The sequence below is a fragment of the Arvicola amphibius genome, chromosome 6 (assembly GCF_903992535.2).
Source record: "Arvicola amphibius chromosome 6, mArvAmp1.2, whole genome shotgun sequence".
Lineage (NCBI taxonomy): Eukaryota > Metazoa > Chordata > Mammalia > Rodentia > Cricetidae > Arvicola > Arvicola amphibius.
Window position 1 is genome coordinate 139643795 of NC_052052.2, and position 15707 is coordinate 139659501.

The window sequence follows — 15707 nt, forward strand, 5'->3', positions numbered from 1 at the left end:
ACACCCCTCAAAAATTACTTTGCCCAATAAACAACAGGAAGCAGCATGGAGAGAACTTTGCCCATATTCCCAAATATTGTCCATAAATGTTTGTTTACATTTAAAGAGGGATATGCTATAGAGATCTGCATTGGTATGGATCTTGGTTTATTGATACAAATTTAAGAACAATTTTGTTATATGTATATTTCTGCTATTGATTAAGGTATTGTGCTTGTGAAGCTCATTTAAAAATTTAATGTATAATTAAGAAATATAGGTTAATACATAATCATCTATAAGAGTCAAGTTTGTAGTCATGTTAGTTTAGTTAGGTTTTCTAGATATATAGAGATATATTTGAGTTAGGTTATTCTTCAAATCTTTCAGAGACCTTCAGAATATGGCATTTAAAATGTTTTAAGAACTCAGGACTTTTCATGACAGTGAGACACATCTGCTCCTGGCAGCACCGATCTACTTCAAGAGGAAGATGGGCAGTGAAGAGGATTTTTATGGAGTTGGTTAGCCATTTGGGCAAGGAATTGCTCTTGATTGGACTGCTTGATAGTATACTATATAAACTGGATATGTGGGATCCACAGAAAAATGACTACTGAATTTGCCTAAAGGTAAGACCATCCTTCAGGGTTCCTACTTCATGAAAGAGTCTGCAGGATACAGAAGAAAGTGACTGACAGACTGTGAATATAGGCAGAACCGTCTTTGAAATCTCCTGCTTTGTGGAAAAGTTTTCCAGAAGCTATGGACCTGTAGGCTGAAGATGGATGCCCCAACAGTACAGAAGAACTTTGGGTGACTGTCCAGGCAGCCATATGCCTTTGTCATTTCTAGAGTTTTGAAAGTTGCTCACAATACACTTCCTTTTTACTTAGATAATATTATATCCTCCTGGAGACATTGATGGAGTTGAAAAATTGATAGTTATAGTTTTCCTTAGTTATGATAAAAGATTATATATATATATATATATATATATAGTAACTATAATTCTTGCTTGATACCAGTTTTGTTATATGTAATTTTACTATGTTAAAGTTAAAACCTTTTTTTATTTAAACAGAAAATGCGAGGTGATATGGGATTTCACTCTGTATGCTGTGATTACATTAATGAATAAAGAAACTGCTTTGGATCTATAGCACAGCTGAACTTAGCTAGGCAGGGAAAACTAAACTGAATGCTAGAAGAAAGAAAGGAGGCAGAGTCAGAGAGAAGCCATGGAGCTGCTGCCACTGCCACATGGTGATACACAGATTAATGGAGATGGGTTAAATTAATATGTAAGAGTTAGCCAATAAGAAGCTAGAGCTAATGGGCTAAGCAGTGATCTAATTAATATAGTTTATATGATTATTTCAGTGCTAATTGGCCAGGAACTAACTAGTGGCCTCCTTACAACAATTTGAGAATCATCTTTTGCTAGTGACTGGCCAGCTTATCCCAATCATGCAGAGATAATATGTTTCCCGGTTTTCAGAATGTTCTGTCTGCAAAGGCTGTAAAGACCTTTGTTTTTAGTCAGTTGTAATGGTGAAGGAACCATACTGTTCACATAGATATATAGGCAATGGTTACTTAGGTGTTAGTGAATGGGTGAGCCATGTTATTTACATCCTCCATCAGAATTGTCATGACATCTTTGGCTGTCAAACTACCCTGCAATGTACCTGTTCGTGTATATAGTGTTACATGTTGCACAGGTATAGTATTATACCTTAGATACTACAGGTACATCTGTATGAGGATGTCTGCTCAGATCAACCTATAAAATAAAAATTATACAGTTGTGTTGACGCAGAGCATCTGAGAAGAAAATGCTAAGAAGAAAACAGGCATGCCTGGGTGAAATCCTGGGAAGAAAGTTGAGGATGGGGAGGCTGGAGAGATGTCTCAGCTGGGAAAGTGCTAACTGTGCAAGCATGAGGACCTGAGTTCAATGCCCAGGATTCACATTTAAAAACCAAGAAGAGCAACAAGTGCTTGTAACCCCTGCCGAGGAAACAGAGACAGGTGGTCTCCGGGCTCACTAGCCAGCCAGACCAGCATAACTAGTACAGCGGCTGAGTCTGACCTCCAAGCACACAAGTGCACAGTCATACACACCCTCACACATGTGTGTTCCTACATGTATATGTACAAACACACACACACACACACAAACACAAGGTAAAAGGTTAAAACCAAGAAGGTCCCTATCTAATGATTGTGGGCTATGATCAACAGGAAGAAACAACTATAAACACACAGAGTCAAAGCTGGACTCGATCACGTAAAATAAACATTTTATCAAAAAGAGAGATGAACTCTAACACACCTATAGTTGAGAACTAAACAGTCCTCATTCACCAATAGACAGGTCATTCAGACAAAAGCAATGATCACAGAAACATCAAAGTTAACAAAAGGGCCTGACAGACATTCACAAACCATCATACCCAGAAGAGGTAGGCCATATATTATCTTACCAGACTATGCAGTATTCTCCAGAGTGGGTAGGCTATTTGTTATGCTGAAGAACACAGTTAACTAATCAAAAATTGAAATAAAAGCATAGCTTTCTATAATACAATAGCATAAAACTAGAAAACAATAAGAACTTTAAAACTACAAAAGACACAAAAAAGAGACAATGTTTTCCTGAAGAAGACAAGCGAAATAAAATTGAAAACAACAATATATCAAAAACCCGTGAGCTAATAGCAAAATAGTAATAAAAGGATCTTCATAGCATTATCAACCCACATAAAAAATTTTTAGCTAATTACCCAATAATGAGATTCAGGGAACTGGAAAAACGACATCAGGGGGATAAAGACAGGAATACATTTATAGACACATATAGCCTGATGAAATTTAGCCAGGAGAACATAGAAAACTATGCCAGATCAATAACAGAATAGAGTAAATCAGCAATAAAGATCAATAAAAAATAATGAAGTGATTCAGTAATGAATATCAATAATGGAATAGAGTGAATCGGGAATATAAATGTCTCCCAACATTTATAGGAACAAATCCTTGAAGAACATAGTTGCAAATATTTTCAGCAGATCAAATCCAAAAGCATATATACATACCATAATCTGTATGGGAATCAGTAGGTGTTCAACATTCTATCATCAGAATGGTGAACATAAAATATGATCATAATAGACATAAAAAAGCATTTGATAGAATTCAACAATATTTTATGATAAAATACCTAAAAATTATTGGGAAGGAACACACTTTAATGCAATAAAGGCTACATAAGGAAAACCCACAGCCAGTGTCATACTAGAAGACTAATGGCTAAAATCATTTCCGTTAAAACCAGGAAGAAAACTAAAATGTCAGCTTTCATAGCTTTTATTCAAGAAGAAGAAATCAACAATATCCGAATAGCCAAGTAGGAGGCCAAGTTTTCCCTGCTTTCAGATGACGTGGTTTTACAGATTTAAAACCCCAAGGGCTCCATCAAAAGCAGCCAGGACTGATAAACAAATTCAGCAAGGTTGCAATATACAAAACCAACATCTAAAAATCAGCACTTTTTAAATATATCAAGAACAAAACTGATCAGAAAGATCATACATGTAATTCCAACCACAGGAACAACAACATTAAAAAAAACTGAAATTTTTAAATCAGTAAAGGAATTATTTGTTTCTACAATGAAAATTGCGAAGATTGAGTGGTCTGGAGATTAATCACACACAGAGACTGGAAAGACGTCTCACGCTCGCGGGTTGGAAGAGTTAGTGTCATGAACTACTCATACTCCACAAAGCAGTCTTCGGACCTGATCCAGTTCCTGCCAAACTATCAACAACATTCCCAAACCTTGTAGGAAAACCCAAAGCGTGCCAAATAACCAAATAACTCCAAGCAAAAAGCATAAATTTGGAGGCATTCAAGATATGCTCCAAAGCAATATAGTAAGAATTGACAGGATACCGTTGAAATAAAAGCAGCCACAAGTGCACAAGCCAATGGAGCCAGGCTAGAGAACTTAGAAAACACTCAGGTATTTATAGTCAAGTGATTCTCAACAGAGGTAGAAAGATAGTACATCAACCCTGCTCCTGATTAATAATGCCAGGAAAAAATAATATCCATACACACAGAGAGAACTTGTCAAGATTCCCATCTCTCATGTGGTTAAAAGCAACACAAAATGAATCAAAGACTTAAACATGGGACCAAAACCATGCAATAACTAGGATATATAAGTATTTGAAGGTGTTCGTCTGGGCAAAGATCAGACACTTTTGGACATTACCCAAAAGCAGAAAAAAAGTAAAACAACAGATGAGATAACATGAAACAATCAAAGCAGTCCATCAAAGGATCGAAGAAGCAAGTTACAGATTGAGGAAATTATCCGTGAACCCTTCATCACACAAGGGATGTGTTATGAAGATACATGAGGAGCTCCAAGTCCACAGTAAAGGGGGGAGAAAAAGCAAAGACATTGATTGCCAAGTGAGCAAGATACCCGGATATGAATAAATCTTCTCAAAAGAAGATAAAAGAGTGGGCAAAAGAGCGCATGAAAAACTGTTCAACGTGGCTATGGGGAGATGCAAGTCAGAATCATAATGTCATCTTACTCCAGTTTGAAGGACTAACACCAAAAGACCGTGCCTACTCCCAGGAGGCTGAAACAGGAGGATCACAAGTTTGAGCCACATTTGTGGAGGGCTTCATTGTGAGCCCATGTCTCACATAAATACTTAAGAGGGACAGGTGAGCAACTGCAGCTGAGACCTCTGCCTCTCTCTCTCAGCAATCAGTGGTGTCTGGACACAACCTAGCATAGATTTTGAAACTTTCATCAACATCAGCTATCAGAATCTAAAGGAACCTGCCGAAAACTTGACCAGGCAGGAGCGGGATATGCCACATCCTGATGCACAGAACAAGGTAGCCAATATAAAATAACAGAAATGAAGCCTGAGAATGAGACTGAACATGCAGCAGGTTTGTTGCCAGGACGGCCGGTGGCACGAATGGATCTGGTACAGCCCAGCCTCAGGTGCCGCTGCCCACTCTGCTATGGTACATAACGGTCCCTCGCCAAACTATCTTGTTTAATTTGGAAAGACAGTACAATCCAATCCTTGCATAGCCCTAACAAGTTTCCCTGCCGGCTATAGAATTATTCAAACAACCTTTTCACGCCCACCGGAGGGAACAGGAGGAACACGTCCTCCTTTCTCTGCCACCGTCCTACCCACCTCTTGGATAGTAGCAAAGAAGAAACGGGATTTCACTACTCATTCTAGCCTCATGATCCTACTGCCCCAGCCTCTCCAGGGCTGGAAATATAAGTGAGTGGCACTGTGCCTGGCTATATCCTACTCTCTTGACCCTGAAAGCCCTGCCTCCCATAACCTATCATTATTTATTTTGTTCTGACGTGCAGTTCCTTCTGGCCCCGTACTCACGAGTATAATAAGTAGTTAGGAAACACCTATCACCCTTACCTGCCATTGACAAGTGTGGTATATTTGGCCATCCCTGGGACTATATTCACCAGTGAGGGGAGTGGGAGAGAACTATGGGATGAAATCAAACAGGCTGTCCTAGCGTGTTCTTCTCAGTAAGCACTAGGCAATGGGCATCTCTCGGGACAACTGGTATAAGCATCTCAAGAGTGGCAAGGGAGAGCCTGCCACAGGAAGCAGAAGTGGGCATGGGATGACCCACTGTTACACCAAGGCTGCCCCCCCCCCCCGCTACATACACACCGTCCACCAGGCGTTAAGCCTGAATGTGAGAAACTTCTATGCTTTGAGTTTTGTCTTCACATGGTAAGGAGCATTAATGATGTCTACTGTGCATCCAATGATGAACTGATTGGCACCAAAATCCCAATGAAGGGGGAAGTGGTACCCACTAACAGCATATCCTACGGCCAGAATCAAGAGTCTCAATTGGTACTGCCCTGGTCTGCAAAAGGAGGGGCAAAGTGAGTCCTGAGGATGAAAAGGTTTTAAGCAACAGGAAAAAAAAATCAAAGAAAATTCCAAAGAAATAAGATGAAAGGAAAGAGATCTCCAAAGATCGGTGCGGTCTTCCCTGTGAACCAGCTGAGCAGGGCAAGCTTCCTGTGTATACTGAACATGGTGGGGCCAGTGTGGTCAAGCTACACTTATCTGCTGGAACACAAGGAGCTGGAGGGCCCCGAGAAGGAAATCAAAGACACAGGATCCCTTGCAACTCATGAAGCAAAGGTCTGTATTGCTGTATTGCTCTCTGTACCCCCTGTTTAAAAAAAAAAAAAGGCACAAAGAAAACATAAACCACACAGCACATGAGCTAAGATGAGAAGTGAGAGGATGGAAGGGGTAGAAGATGAGGGGCTAGCTGACTGATGATGGGTGAGACAGGCTGGCCATCAGAAACAACCTGGAGGAACCAGCGTGGACATGAGTTCCGGTATGTAGTTCATCACCATGGGAGGCCACCGTGGGAAGCAGAGGCAGGCTGAGAGTTCTGAGAGGAAGCGTTAGTAGGTGGAAGACAGAAATAGAAAGAAAAACTAGAGGGGGTGCTAACCAGAAAGAGACTAGACCAGAGGAGGGAGGTGGAGGTCTCAGGCAGCTGTGTGATGCCGAGCTGGGCCCTGTTCCTGCTACCCAGTCTCCCCTGCTCTCTTGCTGGTTAGTGGGCATTGCATGTTTAATAATGCAAGGAAAGTTCTATGTATAACTGGCCCACGACGCTAGATTTGTTTTTTGATTGTTTGTTTGTTTTTGCCTTTGTGGGAACCTAAGTTCTCTTTTCAAGACTTGCAGGTGCTTGAAGATTACAATTATTACTACAAAGACATGAGAGGCAAAAAAAAAAAAATATCTAAGTGACTTAATTAGAACTCATCATCAGTTATGTGAGCTGCATGTGGTGTTTGTATGTGTTTCTGTCAGTGTGTACACGTTGGTGCACGATTTTATTGCACACGTATGTGGAGTCAGGTGTCTTTAATTACTTCTTATAATGGGAGAGATGGCTTTTTTCACTGAACCATCACAGAGGCCACTGAATTAGTGAGGCTGGCTGACCAGTGAGCTTCAGGCATCTCCAATTTCTTGGTGCTAGGATTAGAGACTCTCCTGACATGCCTGTTTGTTGTTGTTGTTGTTGTTGATTGGTTGGTTGGTTGTTCTTTTGAGACAGGGTTTTATTGTGTAGTTTTGGCTACCTGGACCATACTATATAGATCAGACTGGCTTCTAACTCACAGAGATAACGCCTGCCTCTGCCTCCTGAGTGCCGGGATTAAAGGCGTGCACCATTATTCCCGGCTGCATCTGGGTTTTCATTTGGTACTAGGGACCTCAACTCAAGTCCTCATGCTTGGAGGACAAGCATCTTACTGACTGAGCCATTTCCCCAGAGACAATTTTTTATTTTATAATTTATTCTGCACCCAATTTCTTCTAGATGACTTTTTTCAACTCCTATCAAATACCCGGTGCTCAAACCAGACTAAACACTTCACTGTCTGTGAGGCAAGCTCCTCTCTATACCTGGATGACTGAAGATCCATTCTTTTCACTCTGACAGTGTAGCAATGGCTGAGCTTTAAAAGTCAGTGTGGTGAGGTTGAAATGTTTACTGTATACCATATGCAGTAAATAGTATAAGCATGTGCATAATTGTACAACTTTTCTCCTGTATTTAAGTACATGTATATCTGGATCTATGCAGAGGTTACTGTGGTTATGACATCTGTGTGATTCTAACCAGAGTGAGGATGATAACACTATTAGCCTGCGGCACCAGGTATTGACTACAGATGACTCCCGAGGTGAGAGAGGCACTTAGTCACCAGTGACTACACACAGCACCTGAATCAGTGAGTTCAGGCACTCCCATGGCTGTGCATGCACACGCAGAGACAGAGCTACACACACACACACACACACACTCTCACACACACACACACACACACACACACCACACAGTGTCCATTTTAGCTCATCTGCAAAAATTTCTAAAAAAAGTTTCAGGCCATAGCTGTTAGGAAATCACAGCATCTTTCTTTGGAGATAGAATGTAGCCCAGGCTAGACTCACATCTGCGCTCTTCCTGTTTCATGGGTGCTGGGCTTACAGGTGTGCGCCACCATGCCAGACTTTTAATGTTTGTTTGTTTTTGTTTTCTTTGCCTATGCCTATGCCATGACTCAGTGGTGATGAAAGTGAGCTTGGGTCCTGCAGAAAGAGCCATTTTCTCAAGCATATTCTCTGGGTCTAACTTTTCTACCAACCTTCCTGCATCACTGCATAGGAACAGGCAGAAGGGCTGTCACCCCACTTTGCTAAAGTTGCTCTGGACTGGGGAAAAAGGAGCATCAGGCTCCCGCGGAACATTTTCCATTTCTGCTGACTATTCCACTTGCACTTTCTGCTCCCGTTGGTGACACGCACGGAGAAATGTGTCTCAAGCACAACTTAAAACATCTCTGCTGGGGCTGAAGAGAGGGCTCAGCGGCTGCGAGCGAGGACTAGGGTTCGGTTCCCAGCACCCACGTGGTAACTCATATATGCCTGCAGTTTTCAATTAAGTCAGAGGATCTGACACCCTCTGACTTAAGGATATCGGGAATGAATGTGCTCCACAAACATAAATGCAGGCAAACACACATATGAAAATTATAAAAGTAAAACTTGATCTATCTTACAAATCCATGCTGCCAAAAGAGATCAGATACAGAATTTGAGTAAACACCGCCATTATTAATAGACACACGTTACTAATTATTAGCACACACCAATAGTTAGCATTATTCTTATTTAATAGGCACTTTAAAAGACTAACAGTTATTCTCAAATATTACAAAAGTGGATCAGCAGCTTAGAGGAGGAAGTGACAGATGACATAGTTCATCAAACCAACGGGAAGCTGCTGAGACGGTGCTTAGCTTAAGCAGAATCCTGAAGTGTTACAAAGGTCAGGGAAGGCAAGTTGAGTTACCCAGCTGTAGTCTTTCCTAGCAGAAAGAAGGAAACAATCTAACTATTAGATGAAAGTTAGCATTTTTTTTTATTCTTCTCTCCTGTGGTTTCATAACTTTTGGGGAATGGTCTGCCTTCCTTTTTCCTAATAAAAGGTTATCTTTGTATAAAGTAAAATGCAATTGCCTTGATTTTTTTAAGTTAAAAAGGTTACATTTTCTGCTTAAATTTTAAGTGGAGAGAGTTTCCGTTAAGAGAGATTTTGAACCTTGGGGAAAAAATTCTGATGTAAACCAATATTTTTATACTTTAAAATCTGTAACTAAACCCATTTTGTATTTAGTCCTGGGTGGAATGGGTTGCTAAGGCATTGAGTTATGAGTTTATATAAAGTCCAGCTAAGGCAATGATCAGAAATGAAACAGAAGTTCCAGTGGTGTTCGCCAAAAAAAGAAAAGAAAAGAAAACTCCAATAGAAAAAAAAAAGCCTCCTAAATATTCAGAGGTAAACATGGTAATGGCGAGACATTTTGTATATACAAGACAAGGCCATGTAATACACAAAGGAAAAACGCAAGAGTATAAATAGCAGAGGCATGAGAGACAGAAAAACCAGCACTGAAATCCCTCTGTTCTTACTGTAATTTTCAGCAAGTTATTTGTCTCCATTGAGACTTAAATTCCTTGTCTGTTAATGACATAACCATAACTATTCTGTGATATTGTAAAGATTAAATTAATGAAAGACTTTGGTATTAACGTAAAGCAGATGTTGGGGCAAAGTCAGTTTTCTTCTTCATGATGAACAGGGAGTAGCTACACAGTTACGGTCTAGCCCACGTCCTTACACACACCCTTGGCGTTTTTCTTCTCTTATCAGTTAGGACTGCATTCATCCTCAACCACCAGACAAGCATCCTAGCAATTTTCTCACATAACGAGACATGAGTTGGAGCCATTTGAACTTGAAAATTAAGTCCTTCCTGGTCAGTTTCTCCTTACATCTTCTTGGCTATTGTCTGACCAAGTGACAGGACCAAGAAGTTGAGCATTGCAAAGTATGTCTTGGGCCAGCATGATAGTTTAGCAGGTAAAGGTGCTCATACAGTGAGAACAAATTCCCACAAGCTGTCCTCTGATCTTCCCGTGTGAGCCAGGAAATGGGCAGCCATGCACATTTAAACAGGAAATTGCCTGTGCAGAGGGATTTTAACACTGTTTTTTCTGCTGCCACTGATGTCTGTGCTGTTCATAGTCTTTTGGTTGTGTATGTGGAGTGTGTGTGTTTGTGTGTGTGGTGTGTATGTGTGTAGTTGTGTGTGTTTGTGTTGTGTGTGTGGTGTGTATATGTGTAGTTGTGTGGGGGGTATGCGTGTATCTGTGTGTACCATATAGCTTTGCCTTGTATATACAAAAATCTCATTACCTTGTTTTACTCTCAATATTGAGGAGCTTATTCTTCACAGCTTTATTTCAATGGAAGTCACACAGTGTGGAATCCACCTATTTTGAATGTATAACTTACTGGATTTTAATTCACTAACAAAGTTATGCAATCCTTGCTGCAGTCACCACAAAAGATTTGCTTCCCAAGGTAACAGTTTTCTCTTTTCCATTTTACTGTTTGGAAGACATCCAGTGGCCAGCTGCCTGTCTGCGAGACTTGTCGGCTCTTGGGGCCTTCACGAATGTGGAGCTGATGGCATGTGACTTTCTGTGACTGAATTATTTTGCTTTTAACTTTCTAAGATTCATACATCTTGTCACAAATATTTACCACTTTTTTGTCAAATAATATTCCAGTGTGGATTCCCATATTTTATTTATTTACCAAGTGATAGACATTTAGATGACTTCTACTTTTTAGATGTTAGCGTCTATGAGCATTCATGTGTAAGTTTTATTAGACATCTACTGGGTCATACAGTCAGTTGGCAATTATGTGTCTAAATTCCAGGGATTTCTGTGTTATGGTACAGTTATTAGATGTTTCTCACCATCTTTTGCATTATCACTTTCTTAAAAATTACATTTAGTCTGATGAGATTCTAGTGCATTCACTCTCTCTTATGGTTGCTATTTGGGTGATATGCCAGTTTTTAGTTCTTTCGTATTCAATCTGCTTGTGTTTTTGACTCTAATACAGTGGTTCTCAATCTGTGCATCATGACCCCTATGGGAGTCACATATTAGTTCTCCTGCATATCAGATATTTACATTACAAATCATAACATTAGCAAAATTACAGTTATAAAGTAACAATAAAATCAGAGGATCTCATGTTCGAGGCCAGCCTGGGCTACAGAATTAGTTCAAAGCCAGCCTGAGCTACAGAATTAGCTATAGGCCAGCCTGGGCTACAGAATTAGTTCAAGGCCAGCCTGGGCATTTTGGTGAGATCCTGACTGAAAGCAAAGTTTTTCTTTTAAGGTCTCAGGCTGGAACTGAGAGGTGGAACACTTGCCTAGCTTATTCTAGTCCTTGGGTTTAAACACAGGTACCAGAAGTTAATGGAAAAGGAAAACAGAAAAGCAAGCAAATAAAAAATGCATAGCAATCACTATCACAGATTGCACAAATCCTTCTGTATTCAAGAGAAAAACAGTTGACTATTAGACTTTTCAAAGTCTTTGGAACATTTCTTTCCTCCAGATTTTTCTTTGTCCAAAATAATCTATTGATTATATACATAACCTCCGGTTCTATAGATAATGTCTAAATGTCTATGGATTCTACCTTGAACATCTGTATCATATTGTCTGAGGATATGAAAGACCCCAAGGGTCCACGTTGTCAAACACAAATCACATTATATTTGCATTAATATCCCATTTTCTAAAGCCTTTAGTGTTAAAAGTAAATTCTATACATATATTATAAGATCCCAGAAAATAAATAGTTAACTAGGGTAGGAATTGTAGGTGTCTGTGGGTACCCACGTAGGTAATGTGCACTGAGGAGGTCAGCATCCTTCTGAGCTGTGCAAGCCATGGCACAGTACATCACAAGAGACACTCGGCACACGGCAGTGTGATTTGTAGGTCATCTTCACAACAGCTGTACTTAGAGGCCAACCTGGAGGCGGTCCAGGAAGTGCCCAGCTGTGAATGGTGGGCTGTAACGAGGCATCCAGTCCTTTTTCCTTGGCAGTAAAAGGAGGAAAACTCCTGATGGGGCAAGCTTCATGTCAGGTGTATGATGCCTTGAACAAAATAGGACACATAGGAACTCCATTAATGGAAGATTATAGAAAAAGATAAAAATTTATAGCAGAAAACGGGCCAAACTGTGGTTGTCTCTGTGAGTGGAGGCAGCAATTAACTGGGACCAGCATAAGAGAAATGTCAGGAGAGGGGATCATGGTCCTTCACAATGATAGTGGTTGGGGATTTGTTGCGGGCTCAGGGGATAAGACAACTTGCCATAGAAGCAAGAGGACCTGAGTTCAAATCTCCAGCAATGAGAGGCAGAGACTGGGGCATCCTGGGAGCTTGCTAGTCAGCCAGCTTAGCCAAAACAACTAGCAAACCTTCTCTCCAGGGGATAGGGAGTGAGCAATAGAGGAAGGCACCTGAAGTCCTCATCTGGCCACTGCACACCACATTAACACACAAACACACACACATACATACACACATACGCACACACTCTCACAGTTGTGGCTGTGGCTATGTGGGCATGACCATTGGTCAAAACTTAAAATATATGCAATCGATCGTCACTTTCACAGAAAAGAGATTGTATACTCCAACAATATTTATATTATTTAATATTTATCGGCAGGCTTGGGAGGAAGCTCACTACTGTCTACAATTTCACACTGGTTCTATAAGACACATTAATTCCATAATACACGGTAGCGAAATCAAGTCCAGTAATGTGCTAATGGTGGGATCCTGGAGGCATGTACATGAATGATGACCACATAGGTCTTTTAATTTCATAATGGGTTTTGAGCTTTTAATAGCTCATCTGAAGGCAAAGGCACTGGGAGGAGGGCTTTCAGAAGGATAGCCAGACAGTGGACCAGAGTGGTGCATAAACTTTATTCCAGAGAACGGCATAAAATATTTCAGATCAGTGGAAACATCATCATGGTTTTCAGTGGAGAAGGCTGTGAGGATATGTCACAGCTCAAGCTGATGTCACGTTTGAGAGGATTTGACTGAGTAGAGGGACAGCTTCGCAGCTTCAGCTGGAATTTTGTAAATAAGGAGCTGAGATATTTATCTAATATTAAGCTAAAAATTGCACACAGAAAATTTGCAACATGAGCAAATGCTCACAAAGTGTTGCTGTTGGATAGATTTTACATATGTGAATTTAACATATATCTTGAAAGACAAAATTAAGCATCAAACTCATGAAAGAAATTGAAAGTGTTTGAAGCATTAAACATTTTAATTGAATCTAAATAAATAACTAGACTGAATTTTTAAAACATCCTTTAAAATAACTGATAAAACTTGCTAGATTTAACAAGGGAATAAAACGTGTAAGCTGAGCAGAAAGCCTAAAATCACACTTAAAAACCCACCTTGAAGGCTTTTTTCTTTTCCTCCCAAAAGCTCTTATCTGTGGAAAGAAGCCTGGCTCCCAAAATGTTTTTCAAGGAATATTTGGTTCACTAAGGTAAGATGGCGGTAGCTTGCTTTGCAACAGATTTCTCAAAGTTCATAGGAGGTAACCATCAAATCCTCAGCCAGACTATCTTTTAAAGTAGTAGATCTGCATTTTATAACTAAGACAGACATCCCAGAACTTTGATGTGGCATTTAATTCTTCTCGTTCTGACCAAACCTAGCAGTGGCCCAGAAAGCACCCATAAATCAACGCATCAACCAGTGGCCTGTGCAAGCATTGTTGTGTCTACTCAGGAGGAAAAGAACTGTCCTACTCCCAGGCCAGTGTGAAGAGCTAATCTCAGAAGCAGCACGGTAGATGGAAGGCTCTTCATACAGAACAGGACGTGCTAGATCACTGATAGAAAGGCCTAGGAGAGACAGCCCGAGACTCCCTGCTATGCAGTGTTGTCGAAAGACAGCCTGGTCTACCGTGGGATTTATCTACCCACACCTCAACTAGCCCACACTCTCTCCAAGAAGCAGCGGAGGAAGTAAAGCTGAGCTGCACTCTTCTTCCCATTTAGCTTCCTTCCGTGGACTGTGTCTGTTGTTGCTGTCGTCGTTTCAGAAGACAGCATAAGCCTGCCTAGATGCGCGCTGGGAGACACATGCCTGTGAGATTTGTTGTTAAACAGTCTTTCTGCTCTGAGGACCCCTACTTCTGCTTCCACAGTGTTTTTTGCAGAGAATCCAGAAGAGGAAATCCTTTAAAAATGTTTTAAGTAAGCATAAAATGACTTTTATATTGTAATAGATTTTATGTTGAGGTTCTTGGAAGCGTGTCGTAGTCCGTTCTAACCCCTCCCCTCCCCCTCTGCCCACACCTTTGCCCTGCTATAATAGCTGTCTCCTTTCTTTATCCCAGTTGTCGCTCACCTAAGATTCACACCACGTGCATTCCATGGCCTCCCTTATGGGCTCTTCCTTCTCATGATCAATTTTGAGTTTCAGGACCTGTGTACACATACGTATGCGCGCGTATATACTGGACGTAATTTTAAATCTAGGTTCTGCGTGTGAGGAAAAACACATATGATGTTTGTCTTCTTGAGCCTTGCTTATTTTAACGTAATGATTTCCAGTTCCAAACAGTTTTTTTCAAGCGTCATGATTTCATTTTTCTTTATTGTTGAATAAAATTCTATTGTGTGTATTCTGTATCCATTCTTCCGCTGATGTACGCCTAGGCTGGCTTCGTCAGTCGGCTGCTATGAATAGCAAAGCAATCTGCATGTGTGCAAGAAGCATAGGGGAGAAAATGCTCAAGACACAGCGAAGGTTGAGTACCCTTTGTCTTACAGCTTGGAACACAAAGGACTTCATACTTAGGATTTTTTTTTTAAATTTGGGAATACTTGCATAAACATAATGAGTATGCTAGAAATGTGATCCAAACACAAACAGACTCCGTTTGCAGAACAAATACACCTTATAGACATAGCTCGAAGGGAATGTTGAACAGTAATTTCAGTTCACCCATGTTTGTCTATTACCTATTATGATAATTAGACTTTGGAATTTTCCACTGGGGCATCATAATGGTCTCAAAATGTTGCATATTTTGCAGCATTTTGGATTTGGGAGTTTGGATTAATCCTTAACGGACACTGGGTCTATTCTGGGAAGAGTTGTGTCTTGAGTTATATTATGAAACAGGTGATTAATCATTACATCAGTGTTGGCTGTTAGGGAGTTCAAGGTCACATGTGTAAGTCACCAGCAATATCTTTACAGCCCAGGAATGGCGGACTGGGCTCCCCTTTGCCTTTATTTTCCCAACACTTATCCTTATCCACCCAGACCACTTTTACTTCTTCTGGCCTTGTATTAAGAGGCAAAAGCAATTAGACCTCGGAACTACTCTTATGGTGAATAGAGATCAGAAAGCGGTCCCTACCTGTGGGGGTCACCAGTCAAGGCCAACTGTCAAAGCCAAATACGAGCACTGCAGAGAGAGGGAGAGAGAGAGAGAGAGACAGAGACAGAGAGAGACAGAGAGAGACAGAGAGCTGAAAGAGAAAACAGAAACCTATTTTTAAAGCATTCTAAGGAAGCATCGTTTTATACTGCCTTCTGGAAACAGTTGGGGGAAGAGAGGTTGAGGAAGCAGGGAATATGGGACCTCTAGAAACAG

General features: G+C 40.6%; 1 long non-coding RNA gene across 2 annotated transcripts in view; it reads left to right on the top strand.

Moving 5' to 3' along the window:
* LOC119817610 overlaps positions 1 to 14726 on the top strand; it is a 65939-nt gene extending 51213 nt beyond the window's left edge. For both annotated transcript variants that reach the window (XR_005285924.1, XR_005285925.1), the window contains exon 4: positions 13517 to 14726. This is a non-coding gene — a long non-coding RNA (uncharacterized LOC119817610). The remainder of the gene's footprint in view (positions 1 to 13516) is intronic.
* Positions 14727 to 15707: the final 981 nt, after the last annotated feature.